Source organism: Nerophis ophidion, linkage group LG02 (genome assembly GCF_033978795.1).
Source record: "Nerophis ophidion isolate RoL-2023_Sa linkage group LG02, RoL_Noph_v1.0, whole genome shotgun sequence".
NCBI lineage: Eukaryota > Metazoa > Chordata > Actinopteri > Syngnathiformes > Syngnathidae > Nerophis > Nerophis ophidion.
In genome coordinates, this window is record NC_084612.1 from 80,910,984 (window position 1) to 80,930,290 (window position 19,307).

The following is a 19,307-nucleotide window of genomic DNA, read 5'->3' on the forward strand; positions in this document are numbered from 1 at the left end:
TATCCGCGCATCTCTAATGTATATATATATGCACATACACACATTATATATATATATATATATACCCCGAAGGGAGTAGACGGTAGGAAATGGATGGATATATATATATATATATATATACACACACACACACATATATATATATATATATATACACACACACACATATATATATATATATATATATATATATAGATACACACATATATATATATATATATATATAAGGGAAATTGTTCCACACAGTAGTTGAGCTACAAAGGCTGGAATGTGTAAGGATGGAAAGGATAATGCAGGAGTAAACTAAAAATGTACCATAGTAGCAATATAAAATACAACATATGTGTAATATTTACATAATATATATACAGCATATGATATATACTGATACGTTTTATTACATTATATTTTTATACAATATATAGCATAAAATAGAGAGTAGATCCAGCAGAAAATAGACATTATGAACAAAGAGAGGTAGCTAACAAAGAAGCGCTCAGGTAATAGACGGATATTATCTATTTCTGTATGGTGAGTGATTATACAGTTGGAAGGAGTGCGAAATGCAGGACTTCTTGAATGTAACACCGTGGGAACGAAGCTGAAGGAGCCTGTTAGTGTCAACACTGCTGTCCTTCAATTGTCTGGTGGAGTGGGTGGGCAGGATTGTCCATGATGGCCAGCATTTGTCCAGTGTCCTCCTGTCCCTCACAGACACAAACTCCTCCGACTACGTGCCAGTAGTTTGGCCGGCCTTCAGGATCAGTTTGTCAATCCGGTTTAAGTCCCTTTTTGCTGGTGCTGCTCCCCCCAACAGACCACTGCAAAGTACAGGGCACTGGCCACAAAAGACTGATAAAAGCTTGCTGCACACATCAAAGGACCTAAGCTTCTCCAGGAAAAAAAAATAAACAGTCTAAGGATCAAAAGTTGACTTTTGAAGTAAAAGGAGGCTCGAAGAGAAAGTCTGCTCTGAAAAGAAGCAGCAGGAGAAAACAGGAAGCGAGAGGAAAGCAGCCGTGTAAACCTTGGCGGGGGTTAATGGCGAGCTGAAAAGTGAGACGCTTCCCGGCGCGGCTTTGGATGGCAAACAAAATCCCGTTTTCGAGCGGCCGCGTAACGCCTGAGGAAACATTTGGCAGCCGGCGTGGCGGGACGACTTCCTTTTCACGTGAGCGAGGATCCCCCGGGGAGCGCCTAAGTGACGTCTTGTTGCAGAGCGCCGGGACTTAATGACTTCTCACTCCTTCCCATCACGCTGCTTTGTGGAGCACCCGACACCGTGTTGACTTATTTATTCCGCATAAAGTGGAGCGTCTTCTCCCCCTGGCGGCGTTTTCCTCGGGCCCCTTTTTTCTTCGGCGGCGCTTTACGCTGAAACGGTTCCATTCAGCGGGCGAATAATGAAGGTGAGAGCCACCGAGGACCCGGCTTCTAATTGGCCAGCTGGACTGGAAGGAAAAGTTTGATTGTTTTGTCTTTGGAAGCAGATGTGTCAGGTCTCTGACTCCTGGCTTGGGGGACACGGCGCCGGGTCCCCTGCTGATTGCGGACATAATTGCGACACGTGTCTTCCTGTCTGTGCTGTTCCTGGGATTATTAAGCCAAACCATGCGTGTTTATTTCCCCTTTAAGGGCGAACTGGCACTAATTGTACTGGAAATGAATAATAGCAGGTTTTTAATTGTGATGAGGCCCAAAAAGATGCAACAGCGGATTTTTAATACAGCGGAGGAGAAGGCACTACCGGGACACGAGCCGATGAAGGATGACCTCACATTGCTTGTGGCCTCAAATAATCCCAAACACAAATATTCTCCTTTTATTGTTTTGGAGCGCACCAACGAGACTTGTCTGTCCGTGTTTCTGTGTGTGTGTTCAGTGTTGACATAAACACAAACTTGCTGTAATGTTGTTGTGTTTGGATGAAAAATAGATTGTTGAGCTATTACCCCCTTTTTGTTGGTTTGAGATATATATATATATTAGGCATACATTTGTGTATGTAGGTAAGCATGTATATGTACAGTATTTGTATATGTAGATATGTATGTATATATGTGTATACACAGACACAGACACACACACACACATTTTATATAAAGTATATACATACACACAAATATATACATACACACACACATATATATATACACGCACACATTATATATACAGTATATATGTATATACCCACACACATACATATATACATACACACCCATCACCCTTGATCACTCCCTGGGAGGTGAGGGGAGCAGTGAGCAGCAGCGGTGGCCGTGCCCGGGAATCATTTTTGGTGATTTACCCCCCAATTCCAAACTTTGATGCTGAGTGCCAAGCAGGGAGGTAATGGCTCCCATTTTTATAGTCTTTGGTATGACTCGGCCGGGGTTTGAACTCACAATCTGGACACTCTAACCACTAGGCCACTGAGTAATTTATAGCTCGGTTGGTAGAGCAGCCATGGCAAGCAACTTGAGGGTTGCAGGTTCGATTCCCGCTTCTGCCATCTTAGTCACTGCCGTTGTGTCCTTGGGCAAGACACTTTACCCACCTGCACCCAGTGCCACCCACACTGATTTAAATGTAAAATTAAATATTGGGTTTCACTATCTAAAGCGCTTTGAGTCACTAGAAAAAAACGCTATATAAATATAATTCACTTCACTTCACATAGACATGCACATACACACACATATACATATATACACACGCGCACACACACATATATATATATATATATATATACACATACACACATATATGTATATATACATATATGTATATATATACATATACACACATACATATACATATACACACACACACATATATATATATGTATATATATACATACACGCACTTATATACATGCACACAAATTTATAAACACGCATACATATATAGACACACATAAATATATATATACATATATAGACACACATATATATATATATATATATATACACATACATACATATATTTATACACACGCACATATATATATATACATGCACATATATACACACACTTTTACACACACACACACATATATAAATATACATATATATACACACACACATATATATGTGTATATACATATATATACACACACACACATATATATATGTATACACACACACATATATATATATATACATACACGCACATATATGTATACACACACATATATATATACTGTATATTTTTATATATATATATATATATATATATATACACATTGATATATGTATATATATATACATATATATGTGTATATATACATATATGTGTATATATATATTTATATACACACACATACGTATATATGTATACACACACACATCCATATATATATATATATATATATATATATATATATATATATATATATATATACACGCACATATATACACACACATCCATATATCAATCAATCAATCAATGTTTACTTATATAGCCCTAAATCACTAGTGTCTCAAAGGGCTGCACAAACCACCACGACATCCTCGGTAGGAAAACTCACACCCAGTGGGACATTGGTGACAATAATGACCCAGTGGGACGTCGGTGACAATGATGACTATGAGAACCTTAGAGAGGAGGAAAGCAATGGATGTCGAGCGGGTCTAACATGATACTGTGAAAGTTCAATCCACAATGGATACAACACAGTCGCGAGAGTCCAGTCCAAAGAGGATCCAAGACACAGCAGCGAGAGTCCCGTTCACAGCGGAGCCAGCAGGAAACCATCCCAAGCGTAGGCGGACCAGCAGCGCAGAGATGTCCCCAGCCGATACACAGGCGAGCAGTACATGGCCACCGGATCGGACCGGACCCCCTCCACACGGGAGAGTGGGACATAGAAGAAAAAGAAAAGAAACGGCAGATCAACTGGTCTAAAAAGGGAGTCTATTTAAAGGCTAGAGTATACAAATGAGTTTTAAGGTGAGACTTAAATGCTTCTACTGAGGTGGCATCGCGAACTGTTACCGGGAGGGCATTCCAGAGTACTGGAGCCCGAACGGAAAATGCTCTATAGCCCGCAGACTTTTTTTGGGCTTTGGGAATCACTAATAAGCCGGAGTCCTTTGAACGCAGATTTCTTGCCGGGACATATGGTACAATACAATCGGCAAGATAAGATGGAGCTAGACCGTGTAGTATTTTATACGTAAGTAGTAAAACCTTAAAGTCACATCTTAAGTGCACAGGAAGCCAGTGCAGGTGAGCCAGTACAGGCGTAATGTGATCAAACTTTCTTGTTCTTGTCAAAATTCTAGCAGCCGCATTTTGTACCAACTGTAATCTTTTAATGCTAGACATGGGGAGACCCGAAAATAATACGTTACAGTAGTCGAGGCGAGACGTAACAAACGCATGGATAATGATCTCAGCGTCTTTAGTGGACAGAATGGAGCGAATTTTAGCGATATTACGGAGATGAAAGAAGGCCGTTTTAGTAACGCTTTTAATGTGTGCCTCAAAGGAGAGAGTTGGGTCGAAGATAACACCCAGATTCTTTACCGTGTCGCCTTGTTTAATTGTTTGGTTGTCAAATGTTAGAGTTGTATTATTAAATAGAGTTCGGTGTCTAGCAGGACCGATAATCAGCATTTCCGTTTTTTTGGCGTTGAGTTGCAAAAAGTTAGCGGACATCCATTGTTTAATTTCATTAAGACACGCCTCCAGCTGACTACAATCCGGCGTGTTGGTCAGCTTTAGGGGCATGTAGAGTTGGGTGTCATCAGCATAACAGTGAAAGCTAATACCGTATTTGCGTATGATGTCACCTAGCGGCAGCATGTAGATGCTGAAGAGTGCAGGGCCAAGGACCGAACCCTGGGGAACTCCACACGTTACCTTAACGTAGTCCGAGGTCACATTGTTATGGGAGACACACTGCATCCTATCAGTAAGATAAGAGTTAAACCAAGACAGGGCTAAGTCTGACATACCAATTCGTGTTTTGATACGTTCTAATAAAATATTATGATCGACGGTATCGAAAGCAGCGCTAAGATCGAGGAGCAGCAACATAGATGACGCATCAGAATCCATCGTTAGCAATAGATCATTAGTCATTTTTGCGAGGGCTGTCTCCGTGGAGTGATTTGCCCTGAAACCGGATTGAAAGGTTTCACATAGATTGTTAGACGCTAAGTGTTCATTTAACTGCTCCGCAACAATTTTTTCAAGGATTTTTGAAATAAAGGGAAGGTGAGACACCGGTCGGTAGTTTACCATGAGGTCAGGATCGAGGTTAGGTCTTTTAAGAAGAGGATGAATAACCGCTTTTTTGAATGCTAGGGGAACAGTGCCCGAGGAGAGTGATAAGTTTATGATATTTAGCACTGATGGACCTAATAATACAAAGAGCTCCTTGATCAGTTTCCCAGGAAGAGGGTCAAGTAAACATGTTGTCTGTTTTATTCCATTTACACGTTGTAACAATTCCTCTAATGTTATTTCCTCAAAACGAGAGAAAGTATTTTGGAGGGCAGTATCCGCCGTATATACAATCGTGTCAGTGTTAATAGAACCCCGTTGTAGCTGGGACGCATTGTCTTTAATCTCCTTTCTAATGACTTCAATTTTCTTACTAAAGAATTGCATAAAGTCATCAGCTGAGTGGGTTGAGCTACTGGAAGGAGTCCCTTGTTGGGTTAGCGATGCTACCGTACTAAACAAAAATTTAGGATCGTTTTTATTACGGTGGATGAGATTTGAGTAATATTTAGCTTTAGCTAAGGTAAGCATGCGTTTATAAGTTATTAAACCATCACTCCATGCTTGATGGTGCACCTCAAGTTTAGTCGTGCGCCATTTGCGTTCCAGCTTTCTACATAATAATTTCTGAGCTCTAGTGTCTTCTGTAAACCACGGGGTGCGCTTTTTTGGAGCCTTTTTTAACTTTAGCGGTGCTATGTTATCAATGGTTTCGCGCAGGGCGTCGTTAAAGTTGTTAGTGAGGTTATCAGTAGAGCCCACATACTTTGGGAATGGTGCCATTACCGAGGGCAGTAGGTCAGCAAGAGTTGTCGTTGTGGCTGTATTAATGTTGCGGCTGCTATAGCAGTTATTATTATTATTAGTTTGACGAACATGCGTCTGAACCTCGAATTTTATAAGGTAATGATCAGACAATACTTTAGTATACGGGAGTATCGTAACTTTGGAAACGTTGATGCCCCTGACAAGCACTAGGTCTATCGTATTACCGTTGCGATGCGTGGGTTCATTTATTATTTGTGTGAGACCACAGCTATCAATTACAGTCTGGAGCGCTACGCACGGTGGGTCCGATGGGGTATTCATATGGATATTAAAGTCCCCCATTATGATTATATTATCGGCGTGTGTCACTAGATCAGCAACGAACTCTGAGAATTCATTAATAAAGTCCGAATAGGGCCCTGGGGGGCGGTAGATAACAGCCAGGTGTAGAGGCAGCGGTGTGACAGACCTCATAGTAAGCACCTCAAACGATTTATATTTATTATTTATGTTAGGACTAAGGTTAAAGTTTTCGTTGTATATTAGTGCGACCCCCCCACCCCTTTTGAGCGGACGGGCAATATGCGCATGTGTAAAGTTAGGAGGACATGCCTCATTTAGCGCAAAAAAGTCGTTTGGTTTAAGCCAGGTTTCGCTGAGACCGATGACGTTAAGATTGTTGTCTCTGATAATATCATTAACTAACAACAAATATACACACACACACATATTTATATATATACACACACATTTATATACACGCACAAATATACACACATTTATACACACACATATATTTATACATACATTCATACACAAACATATACGCACACATTATATATATGTATATATACAGTATATATATATATATATATATGTATTTATATATATATTTTTAAATACATATATATATATATAAATAAATGCATATATATATATTTATACTTGATTAGTGTGATCATGCCTCTCGCAAGTCAACAATGACAGCAGCCACCTTGCACAGTATATATAATTAGAACGACACCAAATAAAACGGAAAATAATCCATGAAATAATGAAAACTTAAGGGTTGGTGGGGGAAGGTGGGTGCTAGTTCGAGTACACCGCAAGACGCCGTCAGCCTTCAGCCGCTCTGAGCCGAGAGAAGGAATGATGGCGGCCTGATGGACGGCGGCACGCTTTAACAGCTTCCGTGAAGAAAAATAAATGTTCTTTTCCACTTTACGACAGTTTTATAGGCGCGGACCGAACACGGTGTACGGGACAAATCGTCCTCGTCGGGAGTTATGATATAGTCCCTTCTTCTCAGCCTCCCAGGATTGATGACGCATGGCGGCGCTGCATGCGTCACGGCCAAATGTAAGTGACATAAAAGAAGCACAAAGTAACAGTAGAAAACAGCACCGCTAAATCAAAGATCATCGCTCCTTATTTTGACTCTTTGTTGTCGTGTCCTCTCATGAGTTGGTAGAGGTATCACTGTCATTAAAACTGAGACTTAAAAATGGTGCCAATTTACGCTTCATATTGCAACACACGTTTTTAACGAGAGACAGGTCTGGTACAACAGGCAGGCCAGTCTAGTACCCGCACTCTGTAACACGTGGCTTGGCATCATCTTGCTGAAATAAGCAGGGGCGTCCATGATAACATTGCTCCAAAAACCTGTATGTACAAACCCCGTTTCCATATGAGTTGGTAAATTGTGTTAGATGTAAATATAAACGGAATACAATGATTTGCAAATCCTTTTCAACCCATATTCAGTTGAATGCACTACAAAGACAACATATTTGATGTTCAAACTCAAAATTTTTATTTTTTTTTGCAAATAGTAATTTAACTTTGAATTTCATGGCTGCAACACGTGCCAAAGTAGTTGGGAAAGGGCATGTTCACCACTGTGTTACATCACATTTTCTTTTAACAACACTCAATAAACGTTTGGGAACTGAAGAAACTAATTGTTGAAGCTTTAAAAGTGGAATTCTTTCCCATTCTTGTTTTATGTAGAGCTTCAGTCGTTCAACAGTCCGGGGTCTCTGTTGTCGTATTTTACGCTTCATAATGCGCCACACATTTTCGATGGGAGACAGGTCTGGACTGCAGGCGGGCCAGGAAAGTACCCGCACTCTTTTACTACGAACCCACGCTGTTGTAACACATAGTTTGTAACAAATGTTGCACCAAAACATGTGTGGACCATTCAGCATTAATGGTGCCTTCACAGATGTGTAAGTTACCCATGCCTTGGGCACTAATACACCACCATACCCTTACAGATGCTGGCTTTTGAACTTTGCGCCTATAAAAATCCGGATGGGTATTTTCCTCTATGTTCCGGAGGACACCACGTCCACAGTTTACGAAGACAATTTGAAATGTGGACTCGTCAGACCACAAAACACTTTTCCACTTTGCATCAGTCCATCTTAAATGAGCTCGGGCCCAGCGAAGCCGGCGGCGTTTCTGGGTGTTGTTGATAAATGGCTTTCGCTTTGAAAAGTAGAGCTTTAACTTGCACTCACATAAGTAGCGACCAACTGCGGTTACTGACAGTGGTTTTATGAAGTGTTCCTGAGCCCATGTGGTGATATCCTTTACAATCTGATGTCGGTTTTTGATGCAGTACCGCCTGAGGGGATCCAAGGTCCGTAATATCATCGCTTACGTGCAGTGATTTCTTTAGATTCTCTGAACCTTTTGATGTTTTTACGGACCGTAGATGGTAAAAGCTCTAAAATCCTTGCAATAGCTCATTGAGAAATGTTTCCCTACAACTGTACGACAATTTGCTTACAAATTGGTGACCCTCACCCCATCCTTGTTTGTGAATTACTTAGCATTTCATGGAAGCTGCTTTTATACCCAATCATGGCACCCACCTGTTCCCAATTAGCCTGCACACCTGTGGGATGTTTGATGAGAATTCCTCAACTTTATCAGTATTTATTGCCACCTTTCCCAACTTCTTTGTCCTGTGTTGCTGGCAGCAAATTCCAAAGTTAATGATTATTTGCACAAAAAAAAAAAAAATGTTTATCAGTTTTAACATCAAATATGTTGTCTTTGTAGCATATTCAACTGAATATGGGTTGAAAAGGATTTGCAAATCAATGGTTTTGGGTTTTGTACTTTAGTTATATAAAGAAAATGGTATATAAGTCATACCTTAAAAAATAAGAAATAAATTCCTCATCTAATTGCTAGGTTGCATAAGACGTCACATCCGTTTTTTATTCTGGTCGACTTAAATGACACGATGGTCGATCAGCTCGAGCGTAGCATTAAAACAATCGAGGGTGAGTGTGGAGTTTGAGCAAAAAATGTCGAATTGTTGTTCGGTTCTCCGGTGTTCCAGTCGTTCAAATAGAGCGAGAGGAAATAGTATTTATTGAGTCCCGAAAGAAGTTCCTCATAAAGGTAATAAAGTCAGGGAAAAAAATAAAATGGCTCTTAAAAATATAACTTTCACCATCTTGTCAAATACAATACAATTATGCCCGTGTCTGCAGAGATTACTTTGTAAAAGTCTTGTTTGAACAGTTTATTCTCTACTTTGTTAGTAGTGTTTGAGAGCAGAACTAAACGTAAAGAAAGGACAAGCGATGGCATTAGTTTGTGTTGTTTTGTCAATCAATCAATCAAAGTTTACTTATATAGCCCTTAATCACAAGTGTCTCAAAGGGCTGCACAAGCCACAACATCATCAAAATAAGGGCAAGAAAAAAACTCAACCCAATGGGGTACATACAATGAGAACCCCCCCGTACCCCCGATTACCAGGAATTTCCCCCTATTGAAAAATTAATTGGCAGGATACAAAGCTCTCCATATCCCACATCTCTCAACCAATTTGAACCGTTCCATCATCCACTCCCCTTGGACATTCAGGCCAGCCTGTTTACAAATTTGATTACCCTGAACTACCAGGAATTCATTCCCACCCCCATTGAAAATTAATTGGCAATATACAAACCTCTCCATATCCCACATCTCTCAACCGATTCGAACCGCTGTAACATCCCCTCACTCCACTCACCCCAAAAATTCAAGCCAGCCTGTTTCCCGAAAACTCCCTGATTACCTGGAATTACCAAGAATCTCCCCAACCCATTGAAAATGAATTGGCAATATACAAAACCTCTCCATATGCCGCATTTCTCAACCTATTCGAACCTTTCCATCACCCACTCACCTTAAACATTCAAGGCAACCTGTTTCCCGGTTTCAAAAACTCGCTGATTACCTGGAATTACCAGGAATACCTCCCTACCCCCATTGAAAATGAATGGGCTATATACAAACCTCTCTATTGCCCACATTTCTCAACCGATTCATCCCGTTCCAACATCCACACACTCCACTCACCCCGGACATTCAAGCCAGCATGTTTTCCGGTATCGAAAACTGCCCGATTACCTGGAATTACCAATAATCTCTGCCACCCATTGAAAATGAATTGGCAATATACAAACCTCTCCATTTTCCGCATTTCTCAACCTATTCGAACCTTTCCATCATCCACTCACCCTAGACGTACAAGACAACCTGTTTCCCGGTTTCAAAAACTCACTGATTACCTGGAATTACCAGGAATACCTCGCTACCTCCATTGAAAATCAATGGGCTGTATACAAACCTCTATATTGCCCACATCTCTCAATCGATTTGAACCGTTCCAACATCCCCACACTCCACTCACCCCAGACATTCAAGCAACCTGTTTTCCGGGTTCGAAAACTCCCTGATTACCTAAAATTACAAGGGAATCCTCCCTCCCCCTATTGAAAATTAATTGTCAATATACAAACCTCTCCATATCCCACATTTCCCAACCGATTCATCCCGTTCCAACATCCACACACTCCACTCACCCCGGACATTCAAGACAGCATGTTTTCCGGTATCGAAAACTCCCTGATTACCTGGAATTACCAATAATCTCTGCCACCCATTGAAAATGAATTGGCAATATACAACCCTCTTCATGTGCCACATTTCTCAACCTATTCGAACCTATCCATCATCCACTCACCTTAGACATTCAAGCCAACCTGTTTCCCGGTTTCAAAAACTCGCTGATTACCTGGAATTACCAGGAATACCTCGCTACCTCCATTGAAAATCAATGGGCTGTATACAAACCTCTATATTGCCCACATCTCTCAATCGATTTGAACCGTTCCAACATCCCCACACTCCACTCACCCCAGACATTCAAGCAACCTGTTTTCCGGGTTCGAAAACTCCCTGATTACCTAAAATTACCAGGAATCCTCCCTCCCCCTGTTGAAAATTAATTGGCAATATACAAACCTCTCCATATCCCACATCTCTCAACCGATTTGAAACGTCCCAACATCCCCACTCACCCCAGACATTCAAGCAACCTGTTTTCCGGGTTTGAAAACTCCCTGAATACTTAAAATTACCAGGAATCCTCCCACCCATTGAAAATTAATTGGCAATATACAAACATCTCCATATGCCGCATTTCTCAACCTATTCGAACCTTTCCATCATCCACTCACCTTAGACATTCAAGCCAACCTGTTTCATGGTTTCAAAAACTCGCTGATTACCTGGAATTACCAGGAATACCTCCCTACCCCCATTGAAAATGAATGGGCTATATAAGAACCTCTCTATTGCCCACATCTCACAATCGATTTGAACCGTTCCAACATCCCCACACTCCACTCATCCCAGACATTCAAGCAACCTGTTTTTCGGGATCGAAAACTCCCTGATTACCTAAAATTACCAGGAATTCTCCCTCCCCCTATTGAAAATTAATTGGCAATATACAAACCTCTCCATATCCCACATTTCTCAACCGATTCATCCCGTCCCAACATCCACACACTCCACTCACCCCGGACATTCAAGCCAGCATGTTTTCTGGTATCGAAAACTCCCTGATTACCTGGAATTACCAATAATCTCTGCCACCCATTGAAAATGAATTGGCAATATACAAACCTCTCCATATGCCACATTTCTCAACCTATCCGAACCTATCCATCATCCACTCACCTTAGACATTCAAGACAACCTGTTTCCCGGTTTCAAAAACTCGCTGATTACCTGGAATTACCAGGAATCCTCCCTCCCCTATTGAAAATTAATTGGTAATATAAAAACCTCTCCATATACCACATTTCTCAACCAATTCAAACCGTTCCAACATCCACACATTCCACTCACCCCTAACATTCAAGCTAGCCTGTTTCCCGGTTTCAAAAACTCCCTGATTACCCGGAATTACAATGAATTTCCCCCTATTGAAAAATGTATTGGCAGTATACAAACCTCTCCATATCCCACATCTCTCAACCGATTTGAACCGTTCCAACATCCACACACTCCACTTGATGTGCACATTCCTCCAGCATGATTTCCCGATTCGGAAAATTCCTTGATTACCTGGAAATACCAGGAATTTCCCCCCATTGAAAATAAATAGGCAATGTACAAACCTCTCCATAGTTTTTTCAATTAAAGGGGAACATTATCACAATTTCAAAATGGTTAAAAACAATAAAAATCAGTTCCCAGTGGCTTGTTTTATTTTTCAAAGTTTTTTTCAAAATTTTACACCTCCTGGAATATCCCTAAAAAAACCTTTAAAGTTCTTGATTTTCGCTATTTGCGATGAGACTGTCTATTTCCCTGTGACGTCATACAGTGCAGCCAATACAAACAAATAATGGTTACTACAGCAAGATATAGCGACATTAGCTCGGATTCAGACTCGGATTTCAGCGGTTTAAGCGATTCAACAGATTACGCATGTATTGAAACAGATGGTCGGAATATGGAGGCAGACAGCGAAAACGAAATTGAAGAAGAAACTGAAGCTATTGAGCGAATAGCTATTGACGCTATTCGGCCACAGCATGGGTGTACCTAATGAAGTGGCCAATACCATGGCTGCCTTATTAGCATCGCCGGTAAAATGTGCGGACCAAACGAGCAGGACTTTCGCATCTTGAGACACTGGAGCAACTTAAATCCGTCGATTGGTAAGTGTTTGTTTCGCAATAAATGTGGGTATCTAGTTTCAAATGTACTTACAGCTAGCGTAAATAGCATGTTAGCATCGATTAGCATAGCATGTTAGCATCGATTAGCTGGCAGTCATGCTGCGACCAAATATGTCTGATTAGCACATAAGTCAACAACATCAACAAAACTCACCTTTGTGATTTCGTTGACTTAATCCTTGCAAATGCATCTGCAGGTTATCCATACATCTCTGTGCCATGTCTGTCTTAGCATCGCCGGTAAAATGTGCAGACACACTGGCACATTCAATGGGGGTCTGGCGGCAGATTTCTTGCCAGTGGTGCAACTTGAATCCCTCCCTGTTAGTGTTGTTACACCCTCCGACAACACACCCACGAGGCATGATGTCTCCAAGGTTCCAAAAAATAGTCGAAAAAACGGAAAATAACAGAGCTGAGTCCTGGTGTTTGTAATGTGAAAATGTAAATGGCGGGTGTATTACCTCGGTGACGTGACGTTCTGACGTCATCGCTACAAGACCGATAAACAGAAAGGCGTTTAATTCGCCAAAATTCACCCATTTAGAGTTCGGAAATCGGTTAAAAAAATACATGGTCTTTTTTCTGCAACATCAAGGTATATATTAACGCTTGCGTAGGTTTGGTGCTAATGTTCCCCTTTAACAACCTGCAATCACGTTGTCATGTTCAAACACTGATGACATCTATTAAACAAGACAAAAAGCAAATAATCAGAGACAGAATTAAATTTGGACTCAGCTCTGAGGAGAGACATGGCCACTGTACTCTCTTTACAGTCCTGCACCACGCTCGGCCCCAAGATCGTACTCCTCCTTCTTTATTTGACTCCCTCCTCTCCTTCCCACAACTGCTTCCTCGGGGAAATGGGTCGTAAACAGCGTTGCCTTCGGTTACCGAACAGTTCGAAGAGAGTTCGTCAAATAGTTCAAAAAGAGTTCCATAAAATAGTTAAAAGAGAGTCCCATAAAATAGTTCAAAGAGAGTCCCATAAAATAGTTCAAAGAGAGTCCCATAACATAGTTCAAAGAGAGTCCCATAACATAGTTCAAAGAGAGTTCCATAAATAGTTCAAAAAGAGTTCCTGTGGAATTTGGGCAGATCCTGCCATCTGTCCGCTTTGTAGCCCATGTGGAGATTTACGAGCATTCTTCTTGGAAGGTTTCAGCCTTTGTGTCTTCTTGTCCGGAACACAATGTAATACGTTTTTTGTGATAATTTAGAAACAATTATTCTAACACATGTGGATCACCCGAGTCAAATGTGCCCTATTTTTGTGTAGTTCTGACACAAGGTACCATCATGGACCGACATTAAATTAAATGTAAATATCCTACTAAGATAATATTTTTGGTCCATAACTATCGCCAGAGGGGACTTGTCCAAGGGTGTACACTGTCTTCCGCCCGACTGTAGCTGAGATAGGCACCAGCGCCCCCCCGCTGGATGGACGGACGGAACTATCGCCAGAATTCAACATTTCAGAAAAACAAACAAACATTTGTGTTCTGCTTCCCAGGAAGAAGATCCACACGTTTAAATCCGACAGTGACGTTATTGTTCTTGACACTTCCATTTTTCCTCCCCTGACACGAAAGTTTCAACGCAACTACTTTGTTGCTGACAGCGACGTGATTGTGTTTGACTGCAGCGAAAACACACCGAGTGACCGCGCTTTGACGAGCGATTGTCTCCGGTTTTGCTTTCATTTGGGGGGGAAAAGAAACAACAACAAGAAACGCGCCCACGTATGGTTTTTTGAATCGACGCCATTCAAGCGAGCGCGACGCGTCCAAGCGGCGCCTTGCCTTCCTGTCACCTCCGGTGGAGTTTGACGAGTTGGAGCGTGAGCGCCGTTTCATTCCGCCCCCCCCTCCCCGTCGCCGTCGTCCCTCGCCGCCGCTCGCAGCAAATGTGGAAACAAAGCGGCGGTGACACCTCCTCATGCATTTATGCAGCGGATCAAAAACGGGAGTATTACGCCGCCTCGACACGCGCGCCGCCGCTTCCCTGGAGTCACAACACAATATTAATCTCGCCGCCGCAAACGCATCTGTTATTGTCGGATAAGTCGGCGCCGGCTGACACTGATTCTGGATTACAGTCCACCTGGTGACTAAATCGAACGCACCTTCCAGCCGGTTGATAAAAACTCCCGGAAAACTCGTCAAATTAATCGCGGCGGCCCCCTTTCCCGACGCCGGCGTCCGGAGAGTGAGAGATCTTGTTTCAGCGTGGCACTAAGTGGCGCCCGCTTTGACAAATAACCCCTTAAGCGCTTTCCGCCGACTTCCCGGAATACTGGCGCCGCGCCGATAAGACCGTAAGCGACTCTGGCACCTGACGGCCACCCGAGATCAGAGCCAAAGAGGCCGCTGGGAGCTGTGTGGCTTTTAAACAAGAGAGCGGCGGCGGCGAGCGCTGACTGACAGCACTGCTCCCGCTCCCCCTCCCGCTCCCGAGCCACCCGCCTCCCGGCTCTCGCTGATGGCTTAATGGTGTCAACAGGAGCGATACCGGCCCCGACTCCGTTATCCGGACAAAAATCTCGGAGCCATCACCTTCTCCGTTTGCGGTAATTGCGGCGGCGGCGCCGACTCAGCACGGGGTGGAAGGCAAATCAAAAAGGCTCGGCTTCAATCCACTTGACCGAGCGGGTCAGAGGAAATAAACGACTTTCCTTTGACCGGCCCTGCATCCATCTCTTGGGTGTCAAGGACAGCGTGGCCTTTTTTGCCGCACTCCCCCCCGCTCAGGCCGAAAAAAAACAGGCGAGCGGTGGAGTAAAAAGATTTTCTTTATATATATATATATTTTTGTAGTGAGTCTTATTCTGAGTTGTGTAGTTTTTTATAAGTAGGAGACACTCCACCATTCCGTCGTTTCCTCATTTATTAGACACCTTTGTTTGAAACATGAAACACATACACAGGTCTCTACTTTTCTGGCGGAGTGATACCTCATCATCAAAAGTCCGATAGAAGAGGAAGTAAACAACATTCATTCATATAAAAAAAATAATTTAAATTACAATAACAAAAACGTTTTATCACAAATAAAAATAATAATACACAAATCCACATACCTTTGTTGGAAACATGAAACACATACACAGGTCTCTACTTTTCTGGCGGAGTGATACCTCATCAAAAGTCTGATGGAAGAGGAAGTAAACAACATTCATTCATATAAAAATAATAATTTAAATTACAATAACAAAAACGTTTTATCACACAAATAATAATAATAATACACAAATCCACATACCTTTGTTGGAAACATGAAACAGATGCACGGGTCTCTACTTTTCTGGTGGAGTGATACCTCATCATCAAAAGTCTGATAGAAGAGGAAGTAAACAACATTCATTCATATAAAAATAATAATTTAAATTACAATAACAAAAACGTTTTATCACAAAAAAAATAATAATAATACACAAATCCACATACCTTTGTTGGAAACATGAAACACATACTCCTCTACTTTTCTGGCGGAGTGATACCTCACCATCAAAAGTCCGATAGAAGAGGAAGTAAACAACATTCATTCATATAAAAATAATAATTTAAATTACAATAACAAAAACGTTTTATCACAAAAAAAAATAATACACAAATCCACATACCTTTGTTGGAAACATGAAACACATACACAGGTCTCTACTTTTCTGGCGGAGTGATAACTGCGTAAATACCATGTGTAATTATGACCAAACATTTCAAACATTCGACGCTCTAATCCTTACTTAACAAAATTGTGCATAAAGAAATACTTAAAACAACACATCACTTATACCTACAACATTAATGTTTTAACTTTTAAAGTATTATGAAAGTTTAGTAATAATATTTACACAAGAAACACAGAGCAATAAAGAACTATTACCTCCTCAGCAAAAGTCAGATACAAGAGGAAGTAAACAACATTCATTCATATAAAAATAACAATTTAAATTACAATAACAAAAACGTTTTATCACAAAAAAATAATAATAATACACAAATCCACATACCTCTGTTGGAAACATGAAACACATACACAGGTCTCTACTTTTCTGGCGGAGTGATACCTCATCATCAAAAGTCCGATAGAAGAGTAAGTAAACAACATTCATTCATACAAAAATAATAGTTTAAATTACAATAACAAAAACGTTTTATCACCAAAAAAATAAAATAATAATACACAAATCCACATACCTTTGTTGGAAACATGAAACACATACACAGGTCTCTACTTTTCTGGCGGAGTGATACCTCATCATCAAAAGTCTGATAGAAGAGGAAGTAAACAACATTCATTCATATAAAAATAATAATTTAAATTACAATAACAAAAACGTTTTATCACAAATAAAAATAATAATAACACACAAATCCACATACCTTTGTTGGAAACATGAAACACATACACAGGTCTCTACTTTTCTGGCGGAGTGATACCTGCGTAAATACCATGTGTAATTATGACCAAACATTTCAAACATTCGACACTCTAATCCTTACTTAACAAAATTGTGCATAAAGAAATACTTAAAACAACACATCACTTATACCTACAACATTAATGTTTTAACTTTTGAAGTATTATGAAAGTTTAGAAATAATATTTACACAAGAAACACAGAGCAATGAAGAACTATTACCTCATCATCAAAAGTCCGATAGAAGAGGAAGTAAACAACATTCATTCATACAAAAATAATAATTTAAATTACAATAACAAAAACGTCTTATCACAAAAAAAAAATAATAATACACAAATCCACATACCTTTCTTGGAAACATGAAACACATACACAGGTCTCTACTTTTCTGGCGGAGTGATACCTCATCATCAACAGTCCGATAGAAGAGGAAGTAAACAACATTCATTCATATAAAAATAATAATTTAAATTACAATAACAAAAACGTTTTATCACAAATAAAAATAATAATAATACACAAATCCACATACCTTTGTTGGAAACATGAAACACATACACAGGTCTCTACTTTTCTGGCGGAGTGATACCTCATCATCAAAAGTCTGATAGAAGAGGAAGTAAACAACATTCATTCATATAAAAATAATAATTTAAATTACAATAACAAAAACGTTTTATCACAAAAAAAATAATAATAATACACAAATCCACATACCTTTGTTGGAAACATGAAACACATACACAGGTGTCTACTTTTCTGGCGGAGTGATACCTCATCATCAAAAGTCCGATAGAAGAGGAAGTAAACAACATTCATTCATATAAAAATAATAATTTAAATTACAATAACAAAAACGTTTTATCACCAAAAAAATAATAATAATACACAAATCCACATACCTTTGTTGGAAACATGAAACACATACACAGGTCTCTACTTTTCTGGCGGAGTGATACCTGCGTAAATACCATGTGTAATTATGACCAAAAATTTCAAACATTCGACGCTCTAATCCTTACTTAACAAAATTGTGCATAAAGAAATACTTAAAACAACACATCACTTATACCTACAACATTAATGTTTTAACTTTTGAAGTATTATGAAAGTTTAGTAATAATATTTACACAAGAAACACAGAGCAATGAAGAACTATTACCTCATCATCAAAAGTCCGATAGAAGACGAAGTAAACAACATTCATTCAAATAAAAATAATAATTTTAATTACAATAACAAAAACGTTTTATCACAAAAAAATAACAATAATACACAAATCCACATACCTTTGTTGGAAACATGAAACACGTACACAGGTCTCTACTTTTCTGGCGGAGTGATACCTGCGTAAATACCATGTGTAATTATGACCAAACATTTCAAACATTCGACGCTCTAAGCCTTACTTAACAAAATTGTGCATAAAGAAATACTTAAAACAACGCATCACTTATACCTACAACATTAATGTTTTAACTTTTAAAGTATTATGAAAGTTTGGTAACAATATTTACACAAGAAACACAGAGCAATGAAGAACTATTACCTCATCATCAAAAGTCCGATAGAAGAGGAAGTAAAAGTCCGAAAAAAACGCAGAGTCACTTCCTGCACCGGACATCCGGTTCTTCAAAATAAAACCAATACTTCAAAATACAACATAACACCCTGTCTCGTTCATAATATAGCACAACAACATCACACTATTACATATGTATGTATATATATATATTTTTTCATGGACATCCACACTCCAACCAGGACCTGACGGAGGTAAGTGCGGGAAAACCAGACTTCTGAAGCCCTTCACCTCCGTAAAGATAGGTATT

The 19,307-nt window shown here is 40.1% G+C and overlaps 2 long non-coding RNA genes across 3 annotated transcripts in view; both read right to left on the bottom strand.

Annotated features, from left to right (window-relative positions):
• Window positions 1–16,417, bottom strand: part of LOC133535332 (uncharacterized) — a 28,886-nt gene extending 12,469 nt beyond the window's left edge. Inside the window, exons 1-2 of the long non-coding RNA XR_009802202.1 lie at window positions 16,314–16,417; window positions 16,132–16,200 (exon numbers count right to left, since the gene is read on the bottom strand). This is a non-coding gene — a long non-coding RNA (uncharacterized LOC133535332). The remainder of the gene's footprint in view (window positions 1–16,131; window positions 16,201–16,313) is intronic.
• Window positions 16,418–16,532: 115 nt separating this feature from the next.
• On the bottom strand, window positions 16,533–18,971 carry LOC133535338 (uncharacterized). 2 transcript variants are annotated; one of them, XR_009802206.1, is made up of 5 exons: window positions 18,606–18,971; window positions 18,378–18,434; window positions 17,663–18,079; window positions 17,435–17,491; window positions 16,533–17,320 (listed from the first exon to the last, which is right to left on the bottom strand). It is a non-coding gene; the product is annotated as an uncharacterized LOC133535338 (long non-coding RNA). The 2 variants fall into 2 exon arrangements; XR_009802205.1 differs by having other exon boundaries at window positions 17,435–18,079.
• Window positions 18,972–19,307: the final 336 nt, after the last annotated feature.